Source organism: Rhipicephalus microplus, chromosome 7, assembly GCF_043290135.1.
Source record: "Rhipicephalus microplus isolate Deutch F79 chromosome 7, USDA_Rmic, whole genome shotgun sequence".
NCBI lineage: Eukaryota > Metazoa > Arthropoda > Arachnida > Ixodida > Ixodidae > Rhipicephalus > Rhipicephalus microplus.
This window is the reverse complement of record NC_134706.1, coordinates 170,450,985-170,469,963: the sequence shown is the minus strand read 5'-3', so window position 1 is coordinate 170,469,963 and position 18,979 is coordinate 170,450,985. Positions and strand designations below refer to the sequence as shown.

Genomic DNA, 18,979 nt, shown 5'->3' with positions numbered 1-18,979 from the left:
AGTGGTTAGAGCATCGAACTCGTTATTCAAAGGTCGGAGGTTCGATTCCTGCTCACAGCTGGTAATTTCTTCATCCACTTTTCTTTCTTCTTTCTTCTTATTTACATTCCATTAGTTCTAATAACTTCCCCTGTACATTCCTTGGCATTACTGTCTGTTATATCTCATTAATATTATGTTAAAACACGCAAATACGAGCCCTTAGGTATACACTTCTCTCCCTTATTTCAATGAACGAGGGTCTCGTACTGGCAGACTTGGTGTGTTTAGGTTGTATAAGAGGGACAATTAATCAGCTGCCCGCTCATAAGAAGTTCACGTGCTACGTGACGCCAAACATGCAAATAAGAGTGTTTTCACACTCGTTGTTTGGCTTATAGATGGCGCTGACTGTCACTCCTACTTCTAAATTTCAATATAAACCCCAAAAAGTGGATGGAGGGACGGCCGCTGTGATAGCTCAGTGGTTAGAGCATCGAACGCGTTATTCGAAGGTCGTAGGTTTGATTCCTGCTCACACCTGGTAATTTTTTCATCCACTTTTCTTTCTTCTTTCTTCTTATTTACATTCCATTTGTTCTATTAACTTCCCCTGTACATTCCTTGGCATTACTGTCTGGTATATCTCATTAATATTATGGTAAAACTCGGAAATACGAGCCCTTAGGTATACACTTCTCTCCCTTATTTCATTGAACGAGGGTCTCGTAGTGGCAGACTTGGTGTGTTTAGGTTGTATAAGAGGGACAATTATTCAGCTGCCCGCTCATAATAGGTTCACGTGCTACGTGACGCCAAACATGCGAATAAGAGTGTTTTCACACACGTCGTTTGGCTTATAGATGGCGCTGACTGTCACTCCTACTTCTAAATTCCAATATAAACCCCATAAAGTGGATGGAGGCACGGCCGCTGTGATAGCTCAGTGGTTAGAGCATGGAACGCGTTGTTCGAAGGTCGTAGGTTTGATTCCTGCTCACAGCTGGTAATTTTTTCATCCACTTATCTTTCTTCTTTCTTCTAATTTACATTCCATTAGTTCTAATAACTTCCCCTGTACATTCGTTGGCATTACTGTCTGTTATATCTCATTAATATTATGTTCAAACACGGAAATACGAGCCCTTAGGTATACACATTTCTCCCTTATTTCAATGAACGAGGGTCTCGTACTGGCAGACTTGGTGTGTTTAGGTTGTATAAGAGGGACAATTAATCAGCTGCCTGCTCATAAAACGTTCACGTGCTACGTGACGCCAAACATGCAAATAAGAGTGTTTTCACACTCGTTGTTTGGCTTACTGATGGCGCTGACTGTCACTCCTACTTCAAAATTCCAATATAAACCCCACCCAAAAAGTGGATGGAGGGACGGCCGTTGTGATAGCTCAGTGGTTAGAGCATCGAACGCGTTATTCGAAGGTCGTAGGTTCAATTCCTGCTCACAGCTGGTAATTTTTTCATCAACTTTTCTTTCTTCTTCTTATTTACATTCCATAAGTTTTAATAACTTCCCCTGTACATTCCTTGGCATTACTGTCTGTTATATCTCATTAATATTATGTTGAAACACGGAAATACGAGCCCTTAGGTATACACTTTTCTCCCTTATTTCATTGAACGAGGGTCTCGTACTGGCAGACTTGGTGTGTTTAGGTTGTATAAGAGGGACAATTAATCAGCTGCCCGCTCATAATAAGTTCACGTGCTACGTGACGCCAAACATGCGAATAAGAGTGTTTTCACACTCGTTGTTTGGCTTATATATGGCGCTGACTGTCACTCCTACTTCTAAATTCCAATATAAACCCCATAAAGTGGATGGAGGGATGGCCGCTGTGATAGCTCAGTGGTTAGAGCATCGAACTCGTTATTTAAAGGTCGTAGGTTCGATTCCTGCTCACAGCTGGTAATTTTTTCATCCACTTTTCTTTCTTCTTTCTTCTTATTTATATTCCATTAGTTTTAATAACTTCCCCTGTACATTCCTTGGCATTACTGTCTGGTATATCTCATTAATATTATGTTAAAACACGTAAATACGAGCCCTTAGGTATACACTTCTCTCCCTTATTTCATTGAACGAGGGTCTCGTAGTGGCAGACTTGGTGTGTTTAGGTTGTATAAGAGGGACAATTATTCAGCTGCCCGCTCATAATAAGTTCACGTGCTACGTGACGCCAAACATGCGTATAAGAGTATTTTCACACTCGTTGTTTGGCTTATAGATGGCGCTGACTGTCACTCCTACTTCTAAATTCCAATATAAACCCGAAAAAGTGATGGAGGGACGGCCGCTGTGATAGCTCAGTGGTTAGAGCATGAAACGCGTTATTTGAAGGTCGTAGGTTCGATTCCTGTTCACTGCTGGTAATTTTTTTATCCACTTTTCTTTCTTCTTTCTTCCTCTTTACATTCCATTAGTTCTAATAACTTCCCCTGTACATTCCTTGGCATTACTCTCTGTTATATCTCATTAATATTATGTTAAAACACGGAAATACGAGCCCTTAGGTATACACTTCTCTGCCTTATTTCATTGAACGAGGGTCTCGTACTGGCAGACTTGGTGTGTTTAGGTTGTATAAGAGGGACAATTATTCAGCTGCCCGCTCATAATAAGTTCACGTGCTACGTGACGCCAAACAAGCGAATAAGAGTGTTTTCACACTCGTTGTTTGGCTTATAGATGGCGCTGACTGTCACTCCTACTTCTAAATTCCAATATAAACCCCAAGAAGTGGATGGAGGGACGGCCGCTGTGATAGCTCAGTGGTTAGAATTTAGAACGCGTTATTCGAAGGTCGTAGGTTCGATTCCTGCTCACAGCTGGTAATTTTTTTCTCCACTTTTCTTTTTTCTTTCTTCTTATTTACATTCCATTAATTCTAATAACTTCCCCTGTACATTCCTTGGCATTAATGTCTGTTATATCTCATAATTATTTTGTTAAAACACGGAAATACGAGCCCTTAGGTATACACTTCTCTCCCTTATTTCAATGAACGAGGGTCTCGTACTAGCAGACTTGGTGTGTTTAGGTTGTATAAGAGGGACAATTAATCAGCTGCCCGCTCATAAGAAGTTCACGTGCTACGTGACGCCAAACATGCAAATAAGAGTGTTTTCACACTCGTTGTTTGGCTTATAGATGGCGCTGACTGTCACTCCTACTTCTAAATTTCAATATAAACCCCAAAAAGTGGATGGAGGGACGGCCGCTGTGATAGCTCAGTGGTTAGAGCATCGAACGCGTTATTCGAAGGTCGTAGGTTTGATTCCTGCTCACAGCTGGTAATTTTTTCATCCAATTTTCTTTCTTCTTTCTTCTTATTCACATTCCATTAGTTCTAATAATTTACCCTGTACATTCCTTGGCATTACTGTCTGGTATATCTCATTAATATTATGTTAAAACACGCAACTACGAGCCCTTAGGTATACACTTCTCTCCCTTATTTCATTGAACGAGGGTCTCGTACTGGCAGACTTGGTGTGTTTAGGTTGTATAAGAGGGACAATTATTCAGCTGCCCGCTAATAATAAGTTCACGTGCTACGTGACGCCAAGCATGCGAATAAGAGTGTTTTCACACTCGTTGTTTGGCTTATAGATGGCGCTGACTGTCACTCCTACTTCTAAATTTCAATATAAACCCCAAAAAGTGGATGGAGGGACGGCCGCTGTGATAGCTCAGTGGTTAGAGCATCGAACGCGTTATTCGAAGGTCGTAGGTTCGATTCCTGCTCACAGCTGGTAATTTTTTTCTCAACTTTTCTTTTTTCTTTCTTCTTATTTACATTCCATTAATTCTAATAACTTCCCCTGTACATTCCTTGGCATTAATGTCTGTTATATCTCATAATTATTTTGTTAAAACACGGAAATACGAGCCCTTAGGTATACACTTCTCTCCCTTATTTCATTGAACGAGGGTCTCGTACTGGCAGGCTTGGTGTGTTTAGGTTGTATAAGAGGGACAATTAATCAGCTGCCCGCTCATAATAGGTTCACGTGCTACGTGACGCCAAACATGCAAATAAGAGTGTTTTCACACTCGTTGTTTGGCTTATAGATGGCGCTGACTGTCACTCCTACTTCTAAATTTCAATATAAACCCCAAAACGTGGATGGAGGGACGGCCGCTGTGATAGCTCAGTGGTTAGAGCATCGAACGCGTTATTCGAAGGTCGTAGGTTTGATTCCTGCTCACAGCTGGTAATTTTTTCATCCACTTTTCTTTCTTCTTTCTTCTTATTTACATTCCATTAGTTCTAATAATTTACCCTGTACATTCCTTGGCATTACTGTCTGGTATATCTCATTAATATTATGTTAAAACACGGAAATATGAGCCCTTATGTATACACTTCTCTCCCTTATTTCATTGAACGAAGGTCTCGTAGTGGCAGACTTGGTGTGTTTAGGTTGTATAAGAGGGACAATTATTCGGCTGCCCGCTCATAATAAGTTCACGTGCTACGTGACGCCAAACATGCGAATAAGAGTGTTTTCACACTCGTTGTTTGGCTTATAGATGGCGCTGACTGTCACTCCTACTTCTAAATTCAAATATAAACCCGAAAAAGTGGATGGAGGGACGGCCGCTGTGATAGCTCAGTGGTTAGAGCATGTAACGCGTTATGCGAAGGTCGTAGGTTCGATTCCTGTTCACTGCTGGTAATTTTTTCATCCACTTTTCTTTCTTCTTTCTTCTTATTTACATTCCATTAGTTCTAATAACTTCCCCTGTACATTCCTTGGCATTACTGTTTGTTATATCTCATTAATATTATGTTAAAACACGCAACTACGAGCCCTTAGGTATACACTTCTCTCCCTTATTTCAATGAACGAGGGTCTCGTACTAGCAGACTTGGTGTGTTTAGGTTGTATAAGAGGGACAATTAATCAGCTGCCCGCTCATAAGAAGTTCACGTGCTATGTGACGCCAAACATGCAAATAAGAGTGTTTTCACACTCGTTGTTTGGCTTATAGATGGCGCTGACTGTCACTCCTACTTCTAAATTTCAATATAAACCCCAAAAAGTGGATGGAGGGACGGCCGCTGTGATAGCTCAGTGGTTAGAGCATCGAACGCGTTATTCGAAGGTCGTAGGTTTGATTCCTGCTCACAGCTGGTAATTTTTTCATCCAATTTTCTTTCTTCTTTCTTCTTATTTACATTCCATTAGTTCTAATAATTTACCCTGTACATTCCTTGGCATTACTGTCTGGTATATCTCATTAATTTTATGTTAAAACACGGAAATACGAGCCCTTAGGTATACACTTCTCTCCCTTATTTCATTGAATGAGGGTCTCGTAGTGTCAGACTTGGTGTGTTTAGGTTGTATAAGAGGGACAATTATTCAGCTGCCCGCTCATAATAAGTTCACGTGCTACGTGACGACAAACATGCGAATAAGAGTGTTTTCACACTCGTTGTTCGGCTTATAGATGGCGCTGACTGTCACTCCTACTTCTAAATTCCAATATAAACCCGAAAAAGTGGATGGAGGGACGGCCGCTGTGATAGCTCAGTGGTTAGAGAATGGAACGCGTTATTCGAAGGTCGTAGGTTCGATTCCTGTTCACTGCTGGTAATTTTTTCATCCACTTTTCTTTCTTCTTTCTTCTTATTTACATTCCATTAGTTCTAATAACTTCCCCTGTACATTCCTTGGCATTACTGTCTGTTATATCTCATTAATATTATGTTAAAACACGGAAATACGAGCCCTTAGGTATACACTTCTCTCCCTTATTTCATTGAACGGAGTCTCGTACTGGCAGACTTGGTGTGTTTAGGTTGTATAAGAGGGACATTTATTCAGCTGCCCGCTAATAATAAGTTCACGTGCTACGTGACGCCAAGCATGCGAATAAGAGTGTTTTCACACTCGTTGTTTGGCTTATAGATGGCGCTGACTGTCACTCCTACTTCTAAATTCCAATATAAACCCCAAAAAGTGGATGGAGGGACGGCCGCTGTGATAGCTCAGTGGTTAGAATATAGAACGCGTTATTCGAAGGTCGTAGGTTCGATTCCTGCTCACAGCTGGTAACTTTTTTCTCCACTTTTCTTTCTTCTTTCTTCTTATTTACATTTCATTATTTCTAATAACTTCCCCTCTACATTCCTTGGCATTACTGTCTGTTATATCTCATAATTATTATGTTAAAACACGGAAATACGAGCCCTTAGGTATTCACTTCTCTCCCTTATTTCATTGAACGAGGGTCTCGTACTGGCAGGCTTGGTGTGTTTAGGTTGTCTAAGAGGGACAATTAATCAGCTGCCCGCTCATAATAGGTTCACGTGCTACGTGACGTCAAACATGCGAATAAGAGTGTTTTCACACTCGTTGTTTGACTTATAGATGGCGCTGACTGTCACTCCTACTTCTAAATTCCAATATAAACCCCAAAAAGTGGATGGAGGGACGGCCGCTGTGATAGCTCAGTGGTTAGAGCATCGAACGCGTTATTCGAAGGTCGTAGGTTCGATTCCTGCTCACAGCTGGTAATTTTTTCATCCACTTTTCTTTCTTCTTTCTTCTTATTTACATTCCATTAGTTCTAATAACTTCCCCTGTATATTCCTTGGCATTACTGTCTGTTATATCTCATTCATATTATGTTAAAACACGGAAATACGAGCCCTTAGGTATACACTTTTCTCCCTTATTTCATTGAACGAGGGTCTCGTACTGGCAGACTTGGTGTGTTTATGTTGTAAAAGAGGTACAATTAATCAGCTGCCCGCTCATAATAAGTTCACGTGCTACGTGATGCCAAACATGCGAATAGGAGTGTTTTCACACTCGTTGTTTGGCTTATAGATGGCGCTGACTTTCACTCCTACTTCTAAATTCCAATATAAACCCCAAAAAGTGGATGGAGGGTCGGCCGCTGTGATATCTCAGTGGTTAGAGCATCGAACGCGTTATTCGAAGGTCGTAGGTTCGATTCCTGCTCACAGCTGGTAATTTTTTCGTCCACTTTTCTTTCTTCTTTCTTCTTATTTACATTCCATTAGTTCTAATAACTTCCCCTGTACATTCCTTGGCATTACTGTCTGTTATATCTCATTAATATTATGTTAAAACACGGAAATACGAGCCCTTAGGTATACACTTCTCTCCCTTATTTCATTGAACGGAGTCTCGTACTGGCAGACTTGGTGTGTTTAGGTTGTATAAGAGGGACATTTATTCAGCTGCCCGCTAATAATAAGTTCACGTGCTACGTGACGCCAAGCATGCGAATAAGAGTGTTTTCACACTCGTTGTTTGGCTTATAGATGGCGCTGACTGTCACTCCTACTTCTAAATTCCAATATAAACCCCAAAAAGTGGATGGAGGGACGGCCGCTGTGATAGCTCAGTGGTTAGAATATAGAACGCGTTATTCGAAGGTCGTAGGTTCGATTCCTGCTCACAGCTGGTAACTTTTTTCTCCACTTTTCTTTCTTCTTTCTTCTTATTTACATTTCATTATTTCTAATAACTTCCCCTCTACATTCCTTGGCATTACTGTCTGTTATATCTCATAATTATTATGTTAAAACACGGAAATACGAGCCCTTAGGTATTCACTTCTCTCCCTTATTTCATTGAACGAGGGTCTCGTACTGGCAGGCTTGGTGTGTTTAGGTTGTCTAAGAGGGACAATTAATCAGCTGCCCGCTCATAATAGGTTCACGTGCTACGTGACGTCAAACATGCGAATAAGAGTGTTTTCACACTCGTTGTTTGACTTATAGATGGCGCTGACTGTCACTCCTACTTCTAAATTCCAATATAAACCCCAAAAAGTGGATGGAGGGACGGCCGCTGTGATAGCTCAGTGGTTAGAATATAGAACGCGTTATTCGAAGGTCGTAGGTTCGATTCCTGCTCACAGCTGGTAATTTTTTCATCCACTTTTCTTTCTTCTTTCTTCTTATTTACATTCCATTAGTTCTAATAACTTCCCCTGTATATTCCTTGGCATTACTGTCTGTTATATCTCATTCATATTATGTTAAAACACGGAAATACGAGCCCTTAGGTATACACTTTTCTCCCTTATTTCATTGAACGAGGGTCTCGTACTGGCAGACTTGGTGTGTTTATGTTGTAAAAGAGGTACAATTAATCAGCTGCCCGCTCATAATAAGTTCACGTGCTACGTGATGCCAAACATGCGAATAGGAGTGTTTTCACACTCGTTGTTTGGCTTATAGATGGCGCTGACTTTCACTCCTACTTCTAAATTCCAATATAAACCCCAAAAAGTGGATGGAGGGTCGGCCGCTGTGATATCTCAGTGGTTAGAGCATCGAACGCGTTATTCGAAGGTCGTAGGTTCGATTCCTGCTCACAGCTGGTAATTTTTTCGTCCACTTTTCTTTCTTCTTTCTTCTTATTTACATTCCATTAGTTCTAATAACTTCCCCTGTACATTCCTTGGCATTACTGTCTGTTATATCTCATTAATATTATGTTAAAACACGGAAATACGAGCCCTTAGGTATACACTTCTCTCCCTTATTTCATTGAACGGAGTCTCGTACTGGCAGACTTGGTGTGTTTAGGTTGTATAAGAGGGACATTTATTCAGCTGCCCGCTAATAATAAGTTCACGTGCTACGTGACGCCAAGCATGCGAATAAGAGTGTTTTCACACTCGTTGTTTGGCTTATAGATGGCGCTGACTGTCACTCCTACTTCTAAATTCCAATATAAACCCCAAGAAGTGGATGGAGGGACGGCCGCTGTGATAGCTCAGTGGTTAGAGCATCGAACGCGTTATTCGAAGGTCGTAGGTTCGATTCCTGCTCACAGCTGGTAAATTTTTCGTCCACTTTTCTTTCTTCTTTCTTCTTATTTACATTCCATTAGTTCTAATAACTTCCCCTGTACATTCCTTGGCATTACTGTCTGTTATATCTCCTTAATATTATGTTAAAACACGGAAATACGAGCCCTTAGGTATACACATTTCTCCCTTATTTCAATGAACGAGGGTCTCGTACTGGCAGACTTGGTGTGTTTAGGTTGTATAAGAGGGACAATTAATCAGCTGCCTGCTCATAAAACGTTCACGTGCTACGTGACGCCAAACATGCGAATAAGAGTGTTTTCACACTCGTTGCTTGGCTTATAGATGGCGCTGACTGTCACTCCTACTTCTAAATTCAAATATAAACCCGAAAAAGTGGATGGAGGGACGGCCGCTGTGATAGCTCAGTGGTTAGAGCATGTAACGCGTTATGCGAAGGTCGTAGGTTCGATTCCTGCTCACAGCTGGTAATTTTTTCATCCACTTTTCTTTCTTCTTTCTTCTTATTTACATTCCATTAGTTCTAATAACTTCCCCTGTATATTCCTTGGCATTACTGTCTGTTATATCTCATTCATATTATGTTAAAACACGGAAATACGAGCCCTTAGGTATACACTTTTCTCCCTTATTTCATTGAACGAGGGTCTCGTACTGGCAGACTTGGTGTGTTTATGTTGTAAAAGAGGTACAATTATTCAGCTGCCCGCTCATAATAAGTTCACGTGCTACGTGATGCCAAACATGCGAATAGGAGTGTTTTCACACTCGTTGTTTGGCTTATAGATGGCGCTGACTTTCACTCCTACTTCTAAATTCCAATATAAACCCCAAAAAGTGGATGGAGGGTCGGCCGCTGTGATATCTCAGTGGTTAGAGCATCGAACGCGTTATTCGAAGGTCGTAGGTTCGATTCCTGCTCACAGCTGGTAATTTTTTCGTCCACTTTTCTTTCTTCTTTCTTCTTATTTACATTCCATTAGTTCTAATAACTTCCCCTGTACATTCCTTGGCATTACTGTCTGTTATATCTCCTTAATATTATGTTAAAACACGGAAATACGAGCCCTTAGGTATACACATTTCTCCCTTATTTCAATGAACGAGGGTCTCGTACTGGCAGACTTGATGTGTTTAGGTTGTATAAGAGGGACAATTAATCAGCTGCCTGCTCATAAAACGTTCACGTGCTACGTGACGCCAAACGTGCGAATAAGAGTGTTTTCACACTCGTTGTTTGCCTTATAGATGGCGCTGACTGTCACTCCTACTTCTAAATTCCAATATAAACCCCATAAAGTGGATGGAGGGACGGCCGCTGTGATAGCTCAGTGGTTAGAGCATCGAACTCGTTATTGAAAGGTCGTAGGTTCGATTCCTGCTCACAGCTGGTAATTTTTTCATCCACTTTTCTTTCTTCTTTCTTCTTATTTACATTCCATTAGTTCTAATAACTTCCCCTGTACATTCCTTGGCATTACTGTCTGTTATATCTCATTAATATTATGTTAAAACACGCAAATATGAGCCCTTAGGTATACACTTCTCGCCCTTATTTCATTGAACGAGGGTCTCGTACTGGCAGACTTGGTGTGTTTAGGTTGTATAAGAGGGACAATTAATCAGCTGCCCGCTCATAAGAAGTTCACGTGCTACGTGACGCCAAACATGCAAATAAAAGTGTTTTCACACTTGTTGTTTGGCTTATAGATGGCGCTGACTGTCACTCCTACTTCTAAATTTCAATATAAACCCCAAAAAGTGGATGGAGGGACGGCCGCTGTGATAGCTCAGTGGTTAGAGCATCGAACGCGTTATTCGAATGTCGTAGGTTCGATTTCTGCTCACAGCTGGTAATTTTTTCATCCACTTTTCTTTCTTCTTTCTTCTTATTTACATTCCATTAGTTCTAATAACTTCCCCTGTATATTCCTTGGCATTACTGTCTGTTATAACTCATTCATATTATGTTAAAACACGGAAATACGAGCCCTTAGGTATACACTTTTCTCCCTTATTTCATTGAACGAGGGTCTCGTACTGGCAGACTTGGTGTGTTTAGGTTGTAAAAGAGGTACAATTAATCAGCTGCCCGCTCATAATAAGTTCACGTGCTACGGGACGCCAAACATGCGAATAGGAGTGTTTTCACACTCGTTGTTTGGCATATAGATGGCGCTGACTGTCACTCCTACTTCTAAATTCCAATATAAACCCCAAAAAGTGGATGGAGGGTCGGCCGCTGTGATATCTCAGTGGTTAGAGCATCGAACGCGTTATTCGAAGGTCGTAGGTTCGATTCCTGCTCACAGCTGGTAATTTTTTTCTCCACTTTTCTTTCTTCTTTCTTCTTATTTACATTTCATTAATTCTAATAACTTCCCCTGTACATTCCTTGGCATTACTGTCTGTTATATCTCATTATATTATGTTAAAACACGGAAATACGAACCCTTGGGTATACAATTCTCTCCCTTATTTCATTGAACGAGGGTCTCGTAGTGGCAGACTAGGTGTGTTTAGGTTGTATAAGAGGGACAATTAATCAGCTGCCCGCTCATAATAAGTTCACGTGCTACGTGACGCCAAACTTGCGAATAAGAGTGTTTTCACACTCGTTGTTTGGCTTATAGATGGCGCTGACTGTCACTCCTACTTCTAAATTCCAATATAAACCCCAAAAAGTGGATGGAGGCACGGCCGCTGTGATAGCTCAGTGGTTAGAGCATCGAACGCGTTATTCGAAGGTCGTAGGTTCGATTCCTGCTCACAGCTGGTAATTTTTTCGTCCACTTTTCTTTCTTCTTTCTTCTTATTTACATTCCATTAGTTCTAATAACTTCCCCTGTACATTCCTTGGCATTACTGTCTGTTATATCTCCTTAATATTATGTTAAAACACGGAAATACGAGCCCTTAGGTATACACATTTCTCCCTTATTTCAATGAACGAGGGTCTCGTACTGGCAGACTTGGTGTGTTTAGGTTGTATAAGAGGGACAATTAATCAGCTGCCTGCTCATAAAACGTTCACGTGCTACGTGACGCCAAACATGCGAATAAGAGTGTTTTCACACTCGTTGCTTGGCTTATAGATGGCGCTGACTGTCACTCCTACATCTAAATTCCAATATAAACCCCATAAAGTGGATGGAGGGACGGCCGCTGTGATAGCTCAGTGGTTAGAGCATCGAACTCGTTATTCAAAGAGAACTTGTTGTTGGGCTAGTTGGTAGATCATTTCAAAAGTTAATTAGAGCGCGAAAACTTGACGCAATCACTCACACACGCACACACCCGTTATTCAAAGGTCGTAGGTTCGATTCCTGCTCACAGCTGGTAATTTTTTCATCCACTTTTCTTTCTTCTTTCTTCTTATTTACATTCCATTAGTTCTAATAATTTACCCTGTACATTCCTTGGCATTACTGTCTGGTATATCTCATTAATATTATGTTAAAACACGGAAATATGAGCCCTTATGTAAACACTTCTCTCCCTTATTTCATTGAACGAAGGTCTCGTAGTGGCAGACTTGGTGTGTTTAGGTTGTATAAGAGGGACAATTATTCGGCTGCCCGCTCATAATAAGTTCACGTGCTACGTGACGCCAAACATGCGAATAAGAGTGTTTTCACACTCGTTGTTTGGCATATAGATGGCGCTGACTGTCACTCCTACTTCTAAATTCCAATATAAACCCCAAAAAGTGGATGGAGGGTCGGCCGCTGTGATATCTCAGTGGTTAGAGCATCGAACGCGTTATTCGAAGGTCGTAGGTTCGATTCCTGCTCACAGCTGGTAATTTTTTTCTCCACTTTTCTTTCTTCTTTCTTCTTATTTACATTTCATTAATTCTAATAACTTCCCCTGTACATTCCTTGGCATTACTGTCTGTTATATCTCATTATATTATGTTAAAACACGGAAATACGAACCCTTGGGTATACAATTCTCTCCCTTATTTCATTGAACGAGGGTCTCGTAGTGGCAGACTAGGTGTGTTTAGGTTGTATAAGAGGGACAATTAATCAGCTGCCCGCTCATAATAAGTTCACGTGCTACGTGACGCCAAACTTGCGAATAAGAGTGTTTTCACACTCGTTGTTTGGCTTATAGATGGCGCTGACTGTCACTCCTACTTCTAAATTCCAATATAAACCCCAAAAAGTGGATGGAGGCACGGCCGCTGTGATAGCTCAGTGGTTAGAGCATCGAACGCGTTATTCGAAGGTCGTAGGTTCGATTCCTGCTCACAGCTGGTAATTTTTTCGTCCACTTTTCTTTCTTCTTTCTTCTTATTTACATTCCATTAGTTCTAATAACTTCCCCTGTACATTCCTTGGCATTACTGTCTGTTATATCTCCTTAATATTATGTTAAAACACGGAAATACGAGCCCTTAGGTATACACATTTCTCCCTTATTTCAATGAACGAGGGTCTCGTACTGGCAGACTTGATGTGTTTAGGTTGTATAAGAGGGACAATTAATCAGCTGCCTGCTCATAAAACGTTCACGTGCTACGTGACGCCAAACGTGCGAATAAGAGTGTTTTCACACTCGTTGTTTGGCTTATAGATGGCGCTGACTGTCACTCCTACTTCTAAATTCCAATATAAACCCCATAAAGTGGATGGAGGGACGGCCGCTGTGATAGCTCAGTGGTTAGAGCATCGAACTCGTTATTCAAAGGTCGTAGGTTCGATTCCTGCTCACAGCTGGTAATTTTTTCATCCACTTTTCTTTCTTCTTTCTTCTTATTTACATTCCATTAGTTCTAATAACTTCCCCTGTACATTCCTTGGCATTACTGTCTGTTATATCTCATTAATATTATGTTAAAACACGCAAATATGAGCCCTTAGGTATACACTTCTCGCCCTTATTTCATTGAACGAGGGTCTCGTACTGGCAGACTTGGTGTGTTTAGGTTGTATAAGAGGGACAATTAATCAGCTGCCCGCTCATAAGAAGTTCACGTGCTACGTGACGCCAAACATGCAAATAAAAGTGTTTTCACACTTGTTGTTTGGCTTATAGATGGCGCTGACTGTCACTCCTACTTCTAAATTTCAATATAAACCCCAAAAAGTGGATGGAGGGACGGCCGCTGTGATAGCTCAGTGGTTAGAGCATCGAACGCGTTATTCGAATGTCGTAGGTTCGATTTCTGCTCACAGCTGGTAATTTTTTCATCCACTTTTCTTTCTTCTTTCTTCTTATTTACATTCCATTAGTTCTAATAACTTCCCCTGTATATTCCTTGGCATTACTGTCTGTTATAACTCATTCATATTATGTTAAAACACGGAAATACGAGCCCTTAGGTATACACTTTTCTCCCTTATTTCATTGAACGAGGGTCTCGTACTGGCAGACTTGGTGTGTTTAGGTTGTAAAAGAGGTACAATTAATCAGCTGCCCGCTCATAATAAGTTCACGTGCTACGGGACGCCAAACATGCGAATAGGAGTGTTTTCACACTCGTTGTTTGGCATATAGATGGCGCTGACTGTCACTCCTACTTCTAAATTCCAATATAAACCCCAAAAAGTGGATGGAGGGTCGGCCGCTGTGATATCTCAGTGGTTAGAGCATCGAACGCGTTATTCGAAGGTCGTAGGTTCGATTCCTGCTCACAGCTGGTAATTTTTTTCTCCACTTTTCTTTCTTCTTTCTTCTTATTTACATTCCATTAGTTCTAATAACTTCCCCTGTATATTCCTTGGCATTACTGTCTGTTATATCTCATTCATATTATGTTAAAACACGGAAATACGAGCCCTTAGGTATACACTTTTCTCCCTTATTTCATTGAACGAGGGTCTCGTACTGGCAGACTTGGTGTGTTTATGTTGTAAAAGAGGTACAATTAATCAGCTGCCCGCTCATAATAAGTTCACGTGCTACGTGATGCCAAACATGCGAATAGGAGTGTTTTCACACTCGTTGTTTGGCTTATAGATGGCGCTGACTTTCACTCCTACTTCTAAATTCCAATATAAACCCCAAAAAGTGGATGGAGGGTCGGCCGCTGTGATATCTCAGTGGTTAGAGCATCGAACGCGTTATTCGAAGGTCGTAGGTTCGATTCCTGCTCACAGCTGGTAATTTTTTCTTCCACTTTTCTTTCTTCTTTCTTCTTATTTACATTCCATTAGTTCTAATAACTTCCCCTGTACATTCCTTGGCATTACTGTCTGTTATATCTCATTAATATTATGTTAAAACACGGAAATACGAGCCCTTAGGTATACACTTCTCTCCCTTATTTCATTGAACGGAGTCTCGTACTGGCAGACTTGGTGTGTTTAGGTTGTATAAGAGGGACATTTATTCAGCTGCCCGCTAATAATAAGTTCACGTGCTACGTGACGCCAAGCATGCGAATAAGAGTGTTTTCACACTCGTTGTTTGGCTTATAGATGGCGCTGACTGTCACTCCTACTTCTAAATTCCAATATAAACCCCAAGAAGTGGATGGAGGGACGGCCGCTGTGATAGCTCAGTGGTTAGAGCATCGAACGCGTTATTCGAAGGTCGTAGGTTCGATTCCTGCTCACAGCTGGTAAATTTTTCGTCCACTTTTCTTTCTTCTTTCTTCTTATTTACATTCCATTAGTTCTAATAACTTCCCCTGTACATTCCTTGGCATTACTGTCTGTTATATCTCCTTAATATTATGTTAAAACACGGAAATACGAGCCCTTAGGTATACACATTTCTCCCTTATTTCAATGAACGAGGGTCTCGTACTGGCAGACTTGGTGTGTTTAGGTTGTATAAGAGGGACAATTAATCAGCTGCCTGCTCATAAAACGTTCACGTGCTACGTGACGCCAAACATGCGAATAAGAGTGTTTTCACACTCGTTGCTTGGCTTATAGATGGCGCTGACTGTCACTCCTACTTCTAAATTCAAATATAAACCCGAAAAAGTGGATGGAGGGACGGCCGCTGTGATAGCTCAGTGGTTAGAGCATGTAACGCGTTATGCGAAGGTCGTAGGTTCGATTCCTGCTCACAGCTGGTAATTTTTTCTCCACTTTTCTTTCTTCTTTCTTCTTATTTACATTTCATTATTTCTAATAACTTCCCCTCTACATTCCTTGGCATTACTGTCTGTTATATCTCATAATTATTATGTTAAAACACGGAAATACGAGCCCTTAGGTATTCACTTCTCTCCCTTATTTCATTGAACGAGGGTCTCGTACTGGCAGGCTTGGTGTGTTTAGGTTGTCTAAGAGGGACAATTAATCAGCTGCCCGCTCATAATAGGTTCACGTGCTACGTGACGTCAAACATGCGAATAAGAGTGTTTTCACACTCGTTGTTTGACTTATAGATGGCGCTGACTGTCACTCCTACTTCTAAATTCCAATATAAACCCCAAAAAGTGGATGGAGGGACGGCCGCTGTGATAGCTCAGTGGTTAGAATATAGAACGCGTTATTCGAAGGTCGTAGGTTCGATTCCTGCTCACAGCTGGTAATTTTTTCATCCACTTTTCTTTCTTCTTTCTTCTTATTTACATTCCATTAGTTCTAATAACTTCCCCTGTATATTCCTTGGCATTACTGTCTGTTATATCTCATTCATATTATGTTAAAACACGGAAATACGAGCCCTTAGGTATACACTTTTCTCCCTTATTTCATTGAACGAGGGTCTCGTACTGGCAGACTTGGTGTGTTTATGTTGTAAAAGAGGTACAATTAATCAGCTGCCCGCTCATAATAAGTTCACGTGCTACGTGATGCCAAACATGCGAATAGGAGTGTTTTCACACTCGTTGTTTGGCTTATAGATGGCGCTGACTTTCACTCCTACTTCTAAATTCCAATATAAACCCCAAAAAGTGGATGGAGGGTCGGCCGCTGTGATATCTCAGTGGTTAGAGCATCGAACGCGTTATTCGAAGGTCGTAGGTTCGATTCCTGCTCACAGCTGGTAATTTTTTCGTCCACTTTTCTTTCTTCTTTCTTCTTATTTACATTCCATTAGTTCTAATAACTTCCCCTGTACATTCCTTGGCATTACTGTCTGTTATATCTCATTAATATTATGTTAAAACACGGAAATACGAGCCCTTAGGTATACACTTCTCTCCCTTATTTCATTGAACGGAGTCTCGTACTGGCAGACTTGGTGTGTTTAGGTTGTATAAGAGGGACATTTATTCAGCTGCCCGCTAATAATAAGTTCACGTGCTACGTGACGCCAAGCATGCGAATAAGAGTGTTTTCACACTCGTTGTTTGGCTTATAGATGGCGCTGACTGTCACTCCTACTTCTAAATTCCAATATAAACCCCAAGAAGTGGATGGAGGGACGGCCGCTGTGATAGCTCAGTGGTTAGAGCATCGAACGCGTTATTCGAAGGTCGTAGGTTCGATTCCTGCTCACAGCTGGTAAATTTTTCGTCCACTTTTCTTTCTTCTTTCTTCTTATTTACATTCCATTAGTTCTAATAACTTCCCCTGTACATTCCTTGGCATTACTGTCTGTTATATCTCCTTAATATTATGTTAAAACACGGAAATACGAGCCCTTAGGTATACACATTTCTCCCTTATTTCAATGAACGAGGGTCTCGTACTGGCAGACTTGGTGTGTTTAGGTTGTATAAGAGGGACAATTAATCAGCTGCCTGCTCATAAAACGTTCACGTGCTACGTGACGCCAAACATGCGAATAAGAGTGTTTTCACACTCGTTGCTTGGCTTATAGATGGCGCTGACTGTCACTCCTACTTCTAAATTCAAATATAAACCCGAAAAAGTGGATGGAGGGACGGCCGCTGTGATAGCTCAGTGGTTAGAGCATGTAACGCGTTATGCGAAGGTCGTAGGTTCGATTCCTGCTCACAGCTGGTAATTTTTTCATCCACTTTTCTTTCTTCTTTCTTCTTATTTACATTCCATTAGTTCTAATAACTTCCCCTGTATATTCCTTGGCATTACTGTCTGTTATATCTCATTCATATTATGTTAAAACACGGAAATACGAGCCCTTAGGTATACACTTTTCTCCCTTATTTCATTGAACGAGGGTCTCGTACTGGCAGACTTGGTGTGTTTATGTTGTAAAAGAGGTACAATTATTCAGCTGCCCGCTCATAATAAGTTCACGTGCTACGTGATGCCAAACATGCGAATAGGAGTGTTTTCACACTCGTTGTTTGGCTTATAGATGGCGCTGACTTTCACTCCTACTTCTAAATTCCAATATAAACCCCAAAAAGTGGATGGAGGGTCGGCCGCTGTGATATCTCAGTGGTTAGAGCATCGAACGCGTTATTCGAAGGTCGTAGGTTCGATTCCTGCTCACAGCTGGTAATTTTTTCGTCCACTTTTCTTTCTTCTTTCTTCTTATTTACATTCCATTAGTTCTAATAACTTCCCCTGTACATTCCTTGGCATTACTGTCTGTTATATCTCCTTAATATTATGTTAAAACACGGAAATACGAGCCCTTAGGTATACACATTTCTCCCTTATTTCAATGAACGAGGGTCTCGTACTGGCAGACTTGATGTGTTTAGGTTGTATAAGAGGGACAATTAATCAGCTGCCTGCTCATAAAACGTTCACGTGCTACGTGACGCCAAACGTGCGAATAAGAGTGTTTTCACACTCGTTGTTTGCCTTATAGATGGCGCTGACTGTCACTCCTACTTCTAAATTCCAATATAAACCCCATAAAGTGGATGGAGGGACGGCCGCTGTGATAGCTCAGTGGTTAGAGCATCGAACTCGTTATTGAAAGGTCGTAGGTTCGATTCCTGCTCACAGCTGGTAATTTTTTCATCCACTTTTCTTTCTTCTTTCTTCTTATTTACATTCCATTAGTTCTAATAACTTCCCCTGTACATTCCTTGGCATTACTGTCTGTTATATCTCATTAATATTATGTTAAAACACGCAAATATGAGCCCTTAGGTATACACTTCTCGCCCTTATTTCATTGAACGAGGGTCTCGTACTGGCAGACTTGGTGTGTTTAGGTTGTATAAGAGGGACAATTAATCAGCTGCCCGCTCATAAGAAGTTCACGTGCTACGTGACGCCAAACATGCAAATAAAAGTGTTTTCACACTTGTTGTTTGGCTTATAGATGGCGCTGACTGTCACTCCTACTTCT

At 41.0% G+C, this 18,979-nt stretch overlaps 1 non-coding gene across 1 annotated transcript; it reads left to right on the top strand.

The window, feature by feature from the left end:
- Positions 1–13,480: 13,480 nt before the first annotated feature.
- Positions 13,481–13,553, top strand: TRNAT-CGU (transfer RNA threonine (anticodon CGU)). Its single transcript has one exon. It is a non-coding gene; the product is annotated as a tRNA-Thr (tRNA).
- The last annotated feature ends 5,426 nt before the right edge of the window (positions 13,554–18,979 follow it).